The sequence below is a fragment of the Centruroides sculpturatus genome, unplaced genomic scaffold, assembly GCF_000671375.1.
Source record: "Centruroides sculpturatus isolate CEXI.00-Female unplaced genomic scaffold, Cexi_2.0 scaffold80, whole genome shotgun sequence".
NCBI lineage: Eukaryota > Metazoa > Arthropoda > Arachnida > Scorpiones > Buthidae > Centruroides > Centruroides sculpturatus.
Window position 1 is genome coordinate 202,002 of NW_019384552.1, and position 13,876 is coordinate 215,877.

The following is a 13,876-nucleotide window of genomic DNA, read 5'->3' on the forward strand; positions in this document are numbered from 1 at the left end:
GTTTATGTTATGTGTATTTAATAAAAAATGAATATTTACATATTGATATTCTAATGTGTTGTATTTCAATTTCATTTTATTTTAAAATCAGGCTGTTAAATTTACCTATGCATTTGTACAATTATATTGAATATTTAATTTTTTACACACGAATGAATTTTTGATGTAAGAATGAAGCCTACATATATTTATAATAGTAGGAGTGTATGTATCAATTGAAATTTATGTACATTAAAAAAAAAGAAGAGATTATATAAAGATTGGTTTGTTTGCCAGTTTACTACTACCTATTATTTCAAAATGTATTGACCAGATCTTATCACCCTATGAGTCTGCCCACATTATGGTACGACTAGAAAAAAAGCATTAACCATCTCGATTCATCCGAATGCATTTGATCGAGTGTTAACAACTTATTTTCTTATACGAAATACTTAACTTTGTCATCGTTGGAATATGGTAACTTAATGTTTCAAATTTATGATATTTATCAGTTTTTGTGGTGTTTATGTTCTGCATTGGTTTGAAAAGCAGTCTCTTGTGAATTACAAAGAGAGATAATTTATTAGTTGACTTTTCGATAGAGGTCAAACAATAGTTTATCAGATTTATTGACTTTGTCAAAAATACATAAAAATCTTTTTATCTGTATGATACATTCTACATTCTGAAGCTTTCTGCTAATTTAAATTAAAAAGCTCGAAAGTTCATTAAGATTTATAATGGGATAGTTTCTTTATAGTAAGTACCTAAAATGAATATGGTGATTGTTTTGATAAAAACATGTTAATAAATTATAGAAAAATATATTTCTTTTTGGCCTATACATATAATTGAGTCATCCTTTATTTGTCCCTTCACATGCTTTGCAGAGGCAATAACATATTTACGGCAATACCGACCTTTTATTTGAGGCTACATGTTTGCCTTCCAATATAAATGAGTTAAAGTCCACTAGTGGTGGTCAGGACAATTATTAAATAAATAAATATATTAAAAATTTTGCCAGGAAAAATTCACATATAGAAAAATATATATGTGAATTTTTCCTGGCAAAATTTTTTTTAATGTTAATAAATTACTTTACTGTTAATTTCCCCTCATTTTCTACTAATATGCAACAGAAAAATTTAGAAAAAGATTGCATTTTCTAATTTACTTGAAAATCTGAAATTTCTCTGATCTGTAATTTGTTATTTTACAAATATTTAGATAAAATATCAGTACATCTTATTAGGCTTTTTGTTATCTTTGTAATTTTGGTCAAAGATTATTTCATGGTGCTATTAATGGTTACTAAATGGGAGAACATTACGGCATCCGACATTCACCCGGCAATCCTAATGTGCTTACCAACAAACTAGAGAGTAATTCCAAGGGAAATTGAATAGGGCAATGCTTCAACCAGGCAGATTGCATCTACGAATGGCATTATGGTATCTCAGTACGTTTGTTACCTTTTCTCCATAGAATTGGAGAAAAGATACAATACTGGAATACTGCAATAGGTGGTGAAAGAAAGATGGCTTCAGATAATCAATGTGAGACATAGAAGGTAATTTGGATACAGGAGCTGAAGCTAATGTCTAGAAATTAGTCAGAAATAATTCCTATGGTTTTAAGATGTGTTATTTTCGAATGATGTCATTCTGGTATTTGGAAAAGCAAAAAATAATTTTCTAATTGGTGAAAAGTTGTCATCCAACATTGATTTTTGTCATCACTTGTGTGAGATATGCAGGGGGTTGAGGGTAAATCCCGATGACCACTTACTCTGCTTGAGATCTTGCGATCCGACTTGTCAATGGACTTCCTGAGTTCTTTTATTTAAGTCCAGGAGTTTGTAAGATTCCCTGTAAGTTGTTTTTCCTGACACCAGCCTAGATATAGCATTAGGCAAGCTTATGTCTAATTTTTAGAGGAATATCGAGTGGGAAGTTGTGAGTAAGTGGAGTGGACATAGGCATGGATAATAGTTATTAAAGAGACCATATTTAAAATAACAAAACAAAATATTTAATGGAACAAGAATAAAATAAAACAAAATTACAATAATTGAAGTTTTCTAACTTGCGAGAGAGAGATTACACGGGTTCTATGGTAATACTACCTTAACAGATTCTTTGATATCTTGTCTTGAAAGAGGGTTCGTCCCTTTTGAATCATCATGAATAGTTTGTAGTTTCTTCAGCTGGTTTATCTTCTCTATCAGACAATCTTCTTCCTTACTTCATCCTGAGAAAATTGACGGCACTTAGATAATATGGCTTTTTCCTTGTAGAAACGATGACAGATTCTTCTAAGATTTTGGGCGTTGGCTTTTTGAGACTTGAATGGAATATGTCGTCTTACATTAAGAAAGTTTGATGCACTCCCTGATCAAAGGAAATGAATTGCTATATTTTGAAGAGCTCCTCCAATTAGCGAGTAGAATTTTTAGCACGTCAACAGGATAAGTGGGGAAATTTAGAGAGGTTGAACTTCTGTTTGGTGACTAAAATTTTAAAGATAAGGGAAAAAGAGAAAGCATGTTCAACTTCCATTGGTTATGAAGTGAGCTACAGCAGTTTCCTTTTTAATTTAACCAAAATTTTCTTTTAAAAATTTATAAGAATTTTATGTAAAATAATATTAAATCGTTTATAATTAATCAAGTATTAATGAGGGTGTTCGATTTCTCACACTTGTATGAATTGTCAGACTATTATAGGACTACCTACCTAGTGCAGAGGTGGCCAACAGTTTTTGCCCCCGGGCCGGATTGAAAAGAGAACTTTTTCCATGGGCTGAACCAGAGGTTGCCGTAGGAAGATTTTTGAGGTGGTGTGAGATCTCATTGTGGTGTCACCCTATAGAGGCTGAATTGTAGAAAATGTGAGAAATATATCTGTAATCTCTATCATGCTTTATCAACACTCTACGCTGTACTTAAGAGATTTGTAATGGAGGGGTAACTCTAAATGCACGATGAGTTGTTGACCTTTTTTTTTTTCTTTTAGGTGTCAGAATTTTTCATCAAGCTATTTTGAAAGATTGATCGCGGGCCATTAGACGGGCTGGATCTGGCCTGCGGGCCATATGTTGGCCATGCCTGACCTAGTGGGTCTAGTAAAAAGATTATTTTCAGTCAATTGTTAAGAGGTGGTCCTATCTCATTATGATGATGATTCATATTTACCTGCTAGACAACCAAGTCCCATGAATAGAACTTGGTTGACTACCAGGTAAATGTGAAACATCTGTTAACAAAAATATAAAACCTATGTACATTGAAAAATTCCACTCGTGTTGTGTAATAGGTATAAAAGTGCTTGAAAGTATGGAATCCTTAAAGATCATAAAGTGAATAAATTTACTGAATGAATAAACTCTGTCATCAGTGTGAAAAGAAAGATAAAAGTCGTTATGATTTTTCTAGATCCAAGAAAGTTGAATACATCAATGAAAGATTTCATGTTCTGCCTCCAACTGTTGAAGAAATAGGCACTGGCTAATTTAGATCTTAAATATTTCTCAATTCTAGATGCTCAGTCCAGATTTTGGATGATAAAACTAAATGAGAACAGTTCTGTTAACTACTTTCAATTCACCCTTCAGTAGAGTCCAATTCCTGTATCTTCTTATGGAGTATGAAGTATTATGTGCTCCTGAAATTTTTCACTGAGTCATGAAATATGTTTCCAAACATTCACGGAATCAGGATATATATCTTGATGACATACTAATTTATAGTCATCCTGGAAGGTCATAACAAAATTCTACAAGAAGTTTTTTATTACTATTAAATTTTATTTTCTGATGAATCCAAGTCAAATATTTGGGTCATATTTTTAGTTACAACAGAATGCATCCTGATTCTAGAAAAGTGAGTACAATATGTCAATTACCAGCATTACAGGATATAACAGAAAAATGATTTTTAAGATTGGTAAATTGTCTAGAACCATACATTAATAATTTGGTTTGTAAAACTGCCAATTTATATCTTTTGTTACAAAAAGATAAAGAATTTCAAAGGGCAAAGTCAGCAGAGAGAATTTGAACTTTTAAAACAGACAATCAGCAATGCTCCACTACTTGCCTATCTGCTTTCAAAACTCCCCTTAACATTATCTGTTGATAGTTCTGTACAAAATAAGATACCCATAGCTTATTTGTCAATAAACCTCTTGTAACATTTACTTAAAAAAACCATTATCAGAAGTTCAACTACATCTACAATGTTTGATAGTATGACTTTATGGCTTGTCACCTATATAACTGATAAATACTTATTTATAGCTAATAAGTAGAGCCCTTATAGATTCTTCTGATGTGGATGGTTCACTAGGAGAAGAATCTTAATAATAAATTCATGTGAATATGATCTGCTGGTAATTAGACTGATATCTGAACATCTAGAAGAAGTAACATTAGTAACTAAGGCAGACCCATATCTTCAATATATTATAAATTGTCTCATAGAGAGCCTGAATCATGAAATAAACTAATTCTCTTGTTAAAACCATATTTTAATATACAGTACATAATAATCTGCATATCCTTGACAGCTTATCATTTAAAGGACTTGTCATTCCATCCAGTTTATGCTTCAAAATAAATAGATATTATTCACAACAGTCACTTAGGCATTGAAAAATGTCAGGAGGATGTACTATAGTTTATTGGGCAAATATAAATGTCAATATAAAAACTCTAAACAAAAACATTTAACATGTAAAAAAATTGCAAGTTAAACATTATAACATTTTGGATGACAGTCAAATTTTTTTCTTTGATAAAGATAAGCTTAGCACTTCGAAGCAAAACAGCAAAATGTAAAAAAACATTAATACAGGTAAAAATCTTGTGGGTACCACTTCAAAATGCCAAGCTTACAAAAGAAAAAAATTTGACTAATGATTAGTGTTGCCACCTTTTCAAAATCGCTGACCTGGATGGCAGGTCAGGTTTGTTCGAACAGAAGTTCCTGACGCATGCGCAATGTCATTTTACAATGTGAAGAATTATGTGCATGCCGGTTGTAAATCAGTTACAGTTAGTTATTCCTACATAAGTCCCTAGTCCCTAACGTAAATAGCTTAAATTAAGAAAGAACAGGTACAGATGAATTAGCTCTATTGGATATTGGAGATGTGTATGATCGTACAGTACGTGCAATAAATAAAAAGTTCGACAGGTTGCGCGCCACATGTCGGTGTAAACAGACTAACAGAGCAGAATTGCAGATGAGTTTCAGTGAGTGTGAGTTCTTTCGCTGTTAAATAGTGTAAATTTGTAAAATATTTGCAAGAGCTTTGTTTCATCGTAATTTCACAATTTCTACGAAATTCCCGGACAAAATTAATAGTTCACCTGGACAGTGAGTCAATTCCCGGACTGNAGCCAAGTGAATCCAGAAACAAAGAAAGTGAATACAGTGAATAAATATAATTGAAATATTATATAGAAAAAAATAAAATTAAGATTAACAAATAAGAAATGATAAAACATTTACAAATTACAAGAATAATATAAAACAATACACACAAAAAAAAAACCTCGCGACATTGTAGTAGCCCACCCAAAGATACACCATGCGACAGGAGGTTCTGAGAAGCCTCAAAAAGTTTTTGTCCCTGAATTCTGTCGCCTCTTCACCACATCTTTCATGTTCTTTTTTTTTTTTTTTTTTTTTACAAAACTCATCATTTTGAGTTTTGTGCATGGACTTCTGGCATAAATTATACATCTCTGTTATATATAAATATATATTTGCATAATTTACAATTAAACATGTAAATTTTTATATTCTTCTAAATAGCAGCTTAAAAATAAAATGCATTTGAATTTAATATTTAAAAATATTTATTTTATTTTACATTTATTAGAAACAATATAATGAAGGACATATATTTTATGTCCTTAAAATGTAAATGTTATTTTGTTAAATTTCTTGGTAAACCTTAGTATTAATTCATGGAAATAATAATAATATATTCATTATATGATATAAACATTTTCTAACATTTTTGTGAAATATATTTTAATTTTTTTCGAGTAAATGAGAGAAAATATTATACGCCCAATTCTGTTTTTGCTTAGTAGATACAACCCCAAAAAATCTATGTAAAATAAGATACTGTCCTTATGGAGAACTGGAAGATTGGTTCCAGACCTTAAAAACCACTAAAAATAATATGATAAACCAGTTTGATATAATAAACCGTGAATTAAATTTTTTTGGATTGCTTCATGTGGTATTCCAAATATTGAGCTTTCAAAATTTTTAGTTAAATGTATAAATAAAAACAAATTTAACATTGAATGAATGAAAAATTTAATAGTTTATTCTACAAAAGATTCAACTTAACAGTCATTTGAAATTATATCAATTGAGAACATACTTTACAAAAAAGAGAGATTTATAGAAGGTAAGAGCTTTCTCATGCTTTCTTCCTTCTAAAAAGGGAAGAAAAGAAATTATTATAATGATTTTGAGACCTTCTATAAAAAAGAGGGAAATCTAAAAAATGGGAATACAATTAAAATTCAAACAAGTGATCACATCGTCAATGGGCTATTGGTTAGAGTATTAATTGGATAATTTATTGGTTATTTTCATTGATGAATTATTACTCAATTACACCAACTAAATCTCAAGGTATATATATATATATATATAACCAGTTAGATAAAATAAAGGCTGAATTGTGGAAAAAAGAAAAATGGATCCCAGCAGCTGGTGTACTTAGAGAGCTTTTCCATATTAAAATTAATTTTTTAAAATAGAATAGTGTGTCATGTCTTCCAGTTCTTATGAATTAGCATTCACATAAGGTAAGAATTTTACAAATTTATATTAAAGAAAAATTTTTTTGTTTAACTCTGCTCTCCCAAGATTAAATCCTGGGAGACAAGTAAAATGAAAAAATATGATCACCATACCAAAGTATTGAAAGAGAAAGTGTATTACAAAAAAAATCCATGACTGCCATAATTACCAAATTATTACAATGTCTGAAGGCTTGCAGGTTACCTAATGATCCATCAACTTTGGTTGCCAGATCTGTGTTTTGTGAAGATAAATTGGAGGTTTTTGTAAAGAAAATTTGGAAGATGTCAGGGTACATTGGGTGCACTACTATTTGCATTTAAGACAAAATCTTTAGTTACTCTTTATGAGAAAAATGATGGAATTTTTTCTTTGTCTATTCTCATTATGACTATATACTTTGCACAAACTGGATAAAAATAGATTAAAAAAAAAAAACACACATTTACTGGATTCATTAGTGGATGTTTTAAAGGTGTGGTTTTTTGATTCTCATTATGGCAGGATAAACAATCCTGCCATAATGAGAATCAAAAAACCACACATGAGAAAACAGCATATCTTCAGAGAAACAAATTTCTTGTAACCTGGAATATATATGATTTTGTGTTGACAGATGTTCCAATTCTATGCAAATTGCAATGACTCCAGGGCATACAAGAATACTTTTACAGGACAGAGGAAGTTGATTTACCTAAAATTTTATACAAACATCAAATTTTACGGTAATTTGCTTTCACTCATAATTTATTTGTGTGTTTGCTTTCTCTTTATTTTTTGTTCTTGCTTTGTTCAAATTTTTCCTACTGTTTTTTCTGAATGTGGGGGCTATCACCCCTTCACGCATCCATGCAGTGAATATTAGATTGCAATGTAATTCACAGAACCAGCAAAGGCATGGTGGCAAAATTAAATGTCAGTGACTACTAGAATACCACCACTCAAAAACTGGGTATACTTGAATTAAGTTTTCTTGATGATGCCCGTTCAACACGAGTGAAAATATTAGTACTTATTTCCTTTTACTCTGCTGGATACTAGGATTTTAGTGGTTTTAATTCAATGGCTACTGTCTCCAATTGCTTCTTTTGAACTTGACAATTAAAATGAGTGATTAATTGACATTCAATGCCACCTTAATTTTACTGCTCTTGTGCATCCACCTTAATTGGTCTTTTGTAAGTAATTTCAATAATTTCTAGTAAAATTAAGAAATGGAATTATTTTATTCCTTTTCTACACCTCTTTTTGAATCTCACCAAGTATTAATTATATTGTAATTTGTATATTTTTTAGTCATTTGTCTATCATACAGAGAAAATCCATAAATAAGTAGACATCCTTATTTTTGGACACATTCTTTTAAAACACAGTATCCACATGGCACAAATGACACACATACATGTGAGAATCTGGATAGATACCCATCTACTTTGCATAATTTGCACTCTAAATCAAAATATATTAAGCTAAATTTGTTTAAAATTTTTATTAAAGTTTTAAACCAAAAAAGGTTATAAAACTTCAACATCCTGAAAAACATGCTCTATAATGCAACCTTTATTGAGAAAGAGGACATTTGATTTCCTTTTTCCACTCCTTATCTTGATTTTTACACACCATCTGGCAGGGTGACACAATGAGGCATCCCGTCAGATGATGCGCTTCTAAGAATTAAGATTGGGATTCAGTAAATAAAAGGGCAAGTTTCCACACGCTCGAGGCAAGTCATCTATGATCTAGCCATATGAGGGTGCTCCCGACCTATCTCCAGCCCTTCCACCAGCTTCTCCTTCTGAACTTTGGACCAGAACATTCCTAGCCAACAACAACCATTCCAATCATGTCCAACAAGGTAAATTTTTGCTTGTAAACTCTCTCTCTCAGAAAGTAGAATCTATAGGTTAGAAGTAATATATATAACCCCTGTATAATCTCTTTTTCCATTATATTAGTATTCGATTATTTTGATTAAAGTGTTGATATATATATATGGCCTTCCTCTCTGATTACAACTTCCCTTTGCACAACACCCACAAAAGAAATTGTCAGCTCTAAGGTGGTTCGATTAAGCCATCCCGAGACAACATGAGCAGATCCTTCAGATCTGACGATTAGAGGGCTTGACCCTCGTCCGTATTCCCACATACATATTAAAACCACAAAGCCTTAATCTAGCTAGACATGGAATCGATGACTTTTGCTATCTTGGCCCATGGAATGTTGGTCCACCCAGCACACACAGTCTAAAAGTTCTCCATGGAAAGTCAGTTTTCACGAAAGTTCCAGATACATTTGATGGGATGTGTCAAGTAATCAACTGGTCCACACAAGTTTGCAAATGCCAAGTGTCGTCAGCCAGTTCTGGGTCTTTTTGGCAGCACAGCAAAGAGCCCCATCAGCCACGAATGGAGTGAATGTTTATCCATCAGCCCACTGGAGAATATAGGAAGAAGATCTTCTTCCATATGATTATGTATTTTTTAGAGTTAATAACTCATGCATTTGCCAACATTCAGGGCATTTACTTATAAGTCGTATCCGTACATTTAACAATTTTGTAAAGTTAATGTAAAAAGGACGTAAAAAGTTAGGTAAGTTAGGTAAATGAGGTAATTCTAGGGTAATCAAGTAACATTAGGCACATTGCCTGGTAAGTGGCTTTAATATGGCCGGATATGCAAATCAACATTATAACCACAGTTGATAGATATACTGGTCCTTGAGCTGCTAATAGCTCTAATGCTACGATAGTGGCGTAATAAATATTTCTGCCACTTCAAGCGCTGCAATCACTTTGTGGCATAAGTTTGGCTCGAACATAGGGAGAGTCAGCTGTAAACATTCAAAATTCTTTTAATATATGAAATTTTCTCATTTTTAACTCATATATTGCTTTTGCCTTTTTTAAAAGGACTGCCTGTAAATACTATTTTAATTTGGTTTTGAACATTATTTATTCGTAAATATCAATATTTATATTTCTATTAACTGTCAGTTTCATGATTTTACTTTTTGCTTGCAATTTGTGTTCATTTTTAAATACTTTTGGGAGTTTTCGTTAAGGACAAGAAAATGTAGTAAAAAAATTATAGTTAAGCCTGTATTATTAACATTATTAATATGGGATGCCTTTGGGATTCCCGAGTACTCTTAAACAGGAAGAAAAGGGGTGGATGAGAATTATATACATTTAAATATGGAAATGTATCTAACAAAAGAGGCAGACCATATAGAGACATGAAGAAGTGGTGTGGTGCAAATGTATAGGAATTGAGAATATTGGAAATGGATAGAGAGAAATGGAAGAAAATAGTGAAAAAGGCATCAGACATGAACAGGCAATGTGCCCAGGGTTGATGATGATGATGGAAATGTTAAATCATGTGTTAAGATAGGATAAATTTAGTGTTACAGAAAAGGAGATTTAGGATGGCTTTGGAGTTTTCAAAGTTAAGACCATATCTTTTTTTATTTACAGTATTAATATTAGGAAAATTATTGTAGTGAGAAAGGAGCTATGATATATGTTATTCACAATTTATATTGTGTTTATTGATGAGATTGAAAATGGTAAAACTCAAGTTTAATCTAACATTTTTGTAACTTTTTTTTAAAGTTAGGAACAGGTTAGAGAGGGGGATTAAAAATCAATAGATTTAATTCATGAATTTCAAATATAAGCTGTTAGAGGAAAAAGAGGAAATTCCAACTATTTAGACAACATATTCAACATATTTACAGACACACAATAACTTAGAGGTAATTAGAGGATGAGTTAGAGGTTGATAAATAAAATAGGTAAATGTAGGATGACAAGAGTTCAGACAGTATTATTAGATATTGACAGTGATAACGATTGGTGATGACATGGAGTCTGAAAGAAAGACATGTTAGTCATGTTTTAGGCCTATATAAACAAAGGATAGGTGTATTAGGCCATCAATAAATCTTTATTCATATTTTACTTTTGATAGTGCAGATTATTATATAAATTACCAAAATATGTAGAGCCAATGTGAGTGTTATAAGAAATGCAATTTCTTATGTCAAAAATACAAAACTATTTCATCCCAAATACTATTTCTCACTATACCAAATCAAGTAAAATTGTACAGCACACTTTATCTAGTGTTAAACTATTTTTTAAATAATTTATTAACTTTGTCTTTATCTGGATTAAATTTCTATGGTTATTTAATTGTATCAGAGGATAACCTATGGTTTTCCTAATTATTTGACATATTTATATATATATATATAATTTAAAAATGTAACTACGAATAAGACTTTTTTGACAAAACAGTAAAAAAAAGTTACAAAAATGCTTGAAAACGGTAAAACTAAATAAATAAACCAACTTCTTATCGCCATAGTGCGACTCTAACGCCAGCTATCGGCAATCTGACACATTAATTCTACTTGAGAGCATAGCTCAAGGACCAGTATATCTATCGACTTTGATAGAACCCATTTCAAACGATACCACCTCGAATCTGCCCGGAACAGCACTCATTCTTGAAATCATGGATATGCACGCTATCGTATTAAAACTTAAATACAGTAATCAATCAATAATTTTCCGTAATGCTATCTGACGGAGGAGTACAATAAATTACAAACGGAATCTCATTCGATATCAGATTTATTTTTATTCTTGTCGTACATTATCCCTACGATGTTAATTTATTCGTCTAAAGTGTTTCCGTGTTATTTTATTCGCCATTGGTAACAGCCTAAAAACTAATTATTTTTATTAATCGACAAGGACAAAAAACCTATACTAAATCGTGGGAGAAACGTGAATATAATTTAAACAATAACCGATACGACTTTCGGGCATGGATTTAAAATAATAAACGACATTAATATAATTACAGAAACTTACGAGTTGATCAGAAATATCAAAATGTCGAAAGGTAATATTTGTGACTTTTTGTCGAAGTAAAATTGATACAAACATTGCATCGAGTGACGCTATTTGAGGGGAATGACGAAATCACATTTTACTATACCGTAGTTAAGAAAAAAAGTGCCGAAAAACGTTTAAATTAAACTTATAACACTTCAACGAATACTTTCTTCCTCAACAATCGATGTTTGAAATGATTAAATAGGTCTTATTATTTAGAACAAATAGAAAAACGAACGTACATTGTATAAAATAGTTTAAATGACTGCTTATACTCTAATCATGTAAGATAAAAAGGCATTTTCGACGTATAGGTAAGGGCAAACGAATAAGTGCCGCCATCTAGTAGCATAATATTCTAATTTTTATTTTCGTATTAATATCGCATTTAAGTTGAATTGTAATTTAATTTCTGTAAAATAAGTAAATAAAGTATTACTATAACCGATATATATCGTTTACATATTGTTTATATATATATATTTATATAAGTTTAATGCAAATGCATAGCTTTGTTTAATCCATGGGAATATTTTACGTCATAAATACTGGCGACGAGTAGAAAATATAATAAAACAAAACAAAAAAACCCAAAACCTTTCAAAAAGAAATAAAAAAATTTTATATGAATTTCCCGTGCCGGGAATTGAACCCGGGCCTCCTGGGTGAGAGCCAGGTATCCTAACCACTAGACCACACGGGAACTTACTATAGAGCTTCTCTTAACCCTCTATAAAGGGATTATTACGCTGTTTATTTTTGTTATTATGTTTTTGTTCTTTTTCATTTATACCAATAACAAAAATTATATTCTTCCTAAATACTATAAATGTATATTCGACCGATTTGACGTCTCTATCTCATCTTAATTAATATAGGCCGACTCTACTAAACCGTATTATTACTTCATTACGAAAAAATCTAAAATATATGAAAACATGTTTTATAAAAATCGTAGGAGTGGAAGTGTTCGGACTTAAATTTGTTTCGTATTTTCCAATATGTTCCACGACTAGAGAGAATTATAACCCGAAACGCAGCGACACCAGAGATAGAAGAGCACTTAGAAGTACAAGTAGAAGGGTGAAGCGTGGTTTTGTTAAGATCATACTTCAAGGGATCATTTCTGAAGTAAACTTAACGGATTCGTGACCGAATCTGTAAGCAACACCGACCACGATGACGAGGTGTGGAGTTTCCTTCTGAGCGCGAAGCGGGTCGGCTGACTGTCTTTTTGGCAGATGGCCGGCCATTGATGACCGTTCCCGCTTCCTCTCAGGAAGTCGGGAGGGAGGAAACTCGTTCTGAGTGGTCCCCTTTTTCGACCAATAAAAATTAGCTTGAAATGCAATAGGGTAGGTTGATGGCTGTCTGATTCTGACCCATCGACCGCTAGTGATTTTGTACTGGCGTCATTACACGTCGCTTCCGAATTGATGATGACGTTCGTATTTAAATTATATTTCGATGCGCATGCGTGAAAGTTACTACTTCCGTTTTTACATATGGTGGTAGTCGAATTTAAAACGATTACAAAATTCGCGTTAATTGACATTTGCGTAATATAAATGGAATTCAGGAATTCGTGTTTAAAGATGCTAAAATCAAATTAAAAAGTTATTATTAAATATAGCTTTTGTATTATTTCTCGTTAGTACGTAATTGGTGTTCGGCATTATACTTAGCGTATTAATTAATTAATTTAATTAAAAAACTAGAACAATTTTACGACCGAATAATATACAGAGAATATTCGATTTAAATTTTAATGTAACATACAAAAATTATGCTTACGTATCTATTAAATCATTATTAGGTTCTCGTTGTCAAATATTCAGCAATTATTATTTTACTAAATAAAAAAATATAAATTTCCTTCGATTGTAAGTGCCCTCAGAATGAAATGAAATTTATTCTTTCCATTTGAAGATGCATTTATTGTTAAAAATGATCTGAGAGTACACTCCACAAATTTTTTACTATATTTTTGAACAAATGGCGGCAGAAATCTAGGACAGAAGGACGCGATTGGGACTTGAACAGGGCTGTAGAGCATATTGATAGGAACAAAAAAGTCAAAGGAACTATGCCCGTACGGGCGATCCTTCGCGAGATTTAGGTCCCCAAAATGCCTATATGTGAACTTTTTG

At 31.6% G+C, this 13,876-nt stretch overlaps 2 non-coding genes across 2 annotated transcripts; one reads left to right on the plus strand and one right to left on the minus strand.

Moving 5' to 3' along the window:
• Window positions 1-12,357: 12,357 nt before the first annotated feature.
• Trnae-cuc lies at window positions 12,358-12,429 on the minus strand. The gene has a single exon. It is a non-coding gene; the product is annotated as a tRNA-Glu (tRNA).
• A 398-nt stretch (window positions 12,430-12,827) lies between these two features.
• On the plus strand, window positions 12,828-13,039 carry LOC111623726. Its single transcript, XR_002756473.1, has one exon. It is a non-coding gene; the product is annotated as a small nucleolar RNA U3 (small nucleolar RNA).
• The last annotated feature ends 837 nt before the right edge of the window (window positions 13,040-13,876 follow it).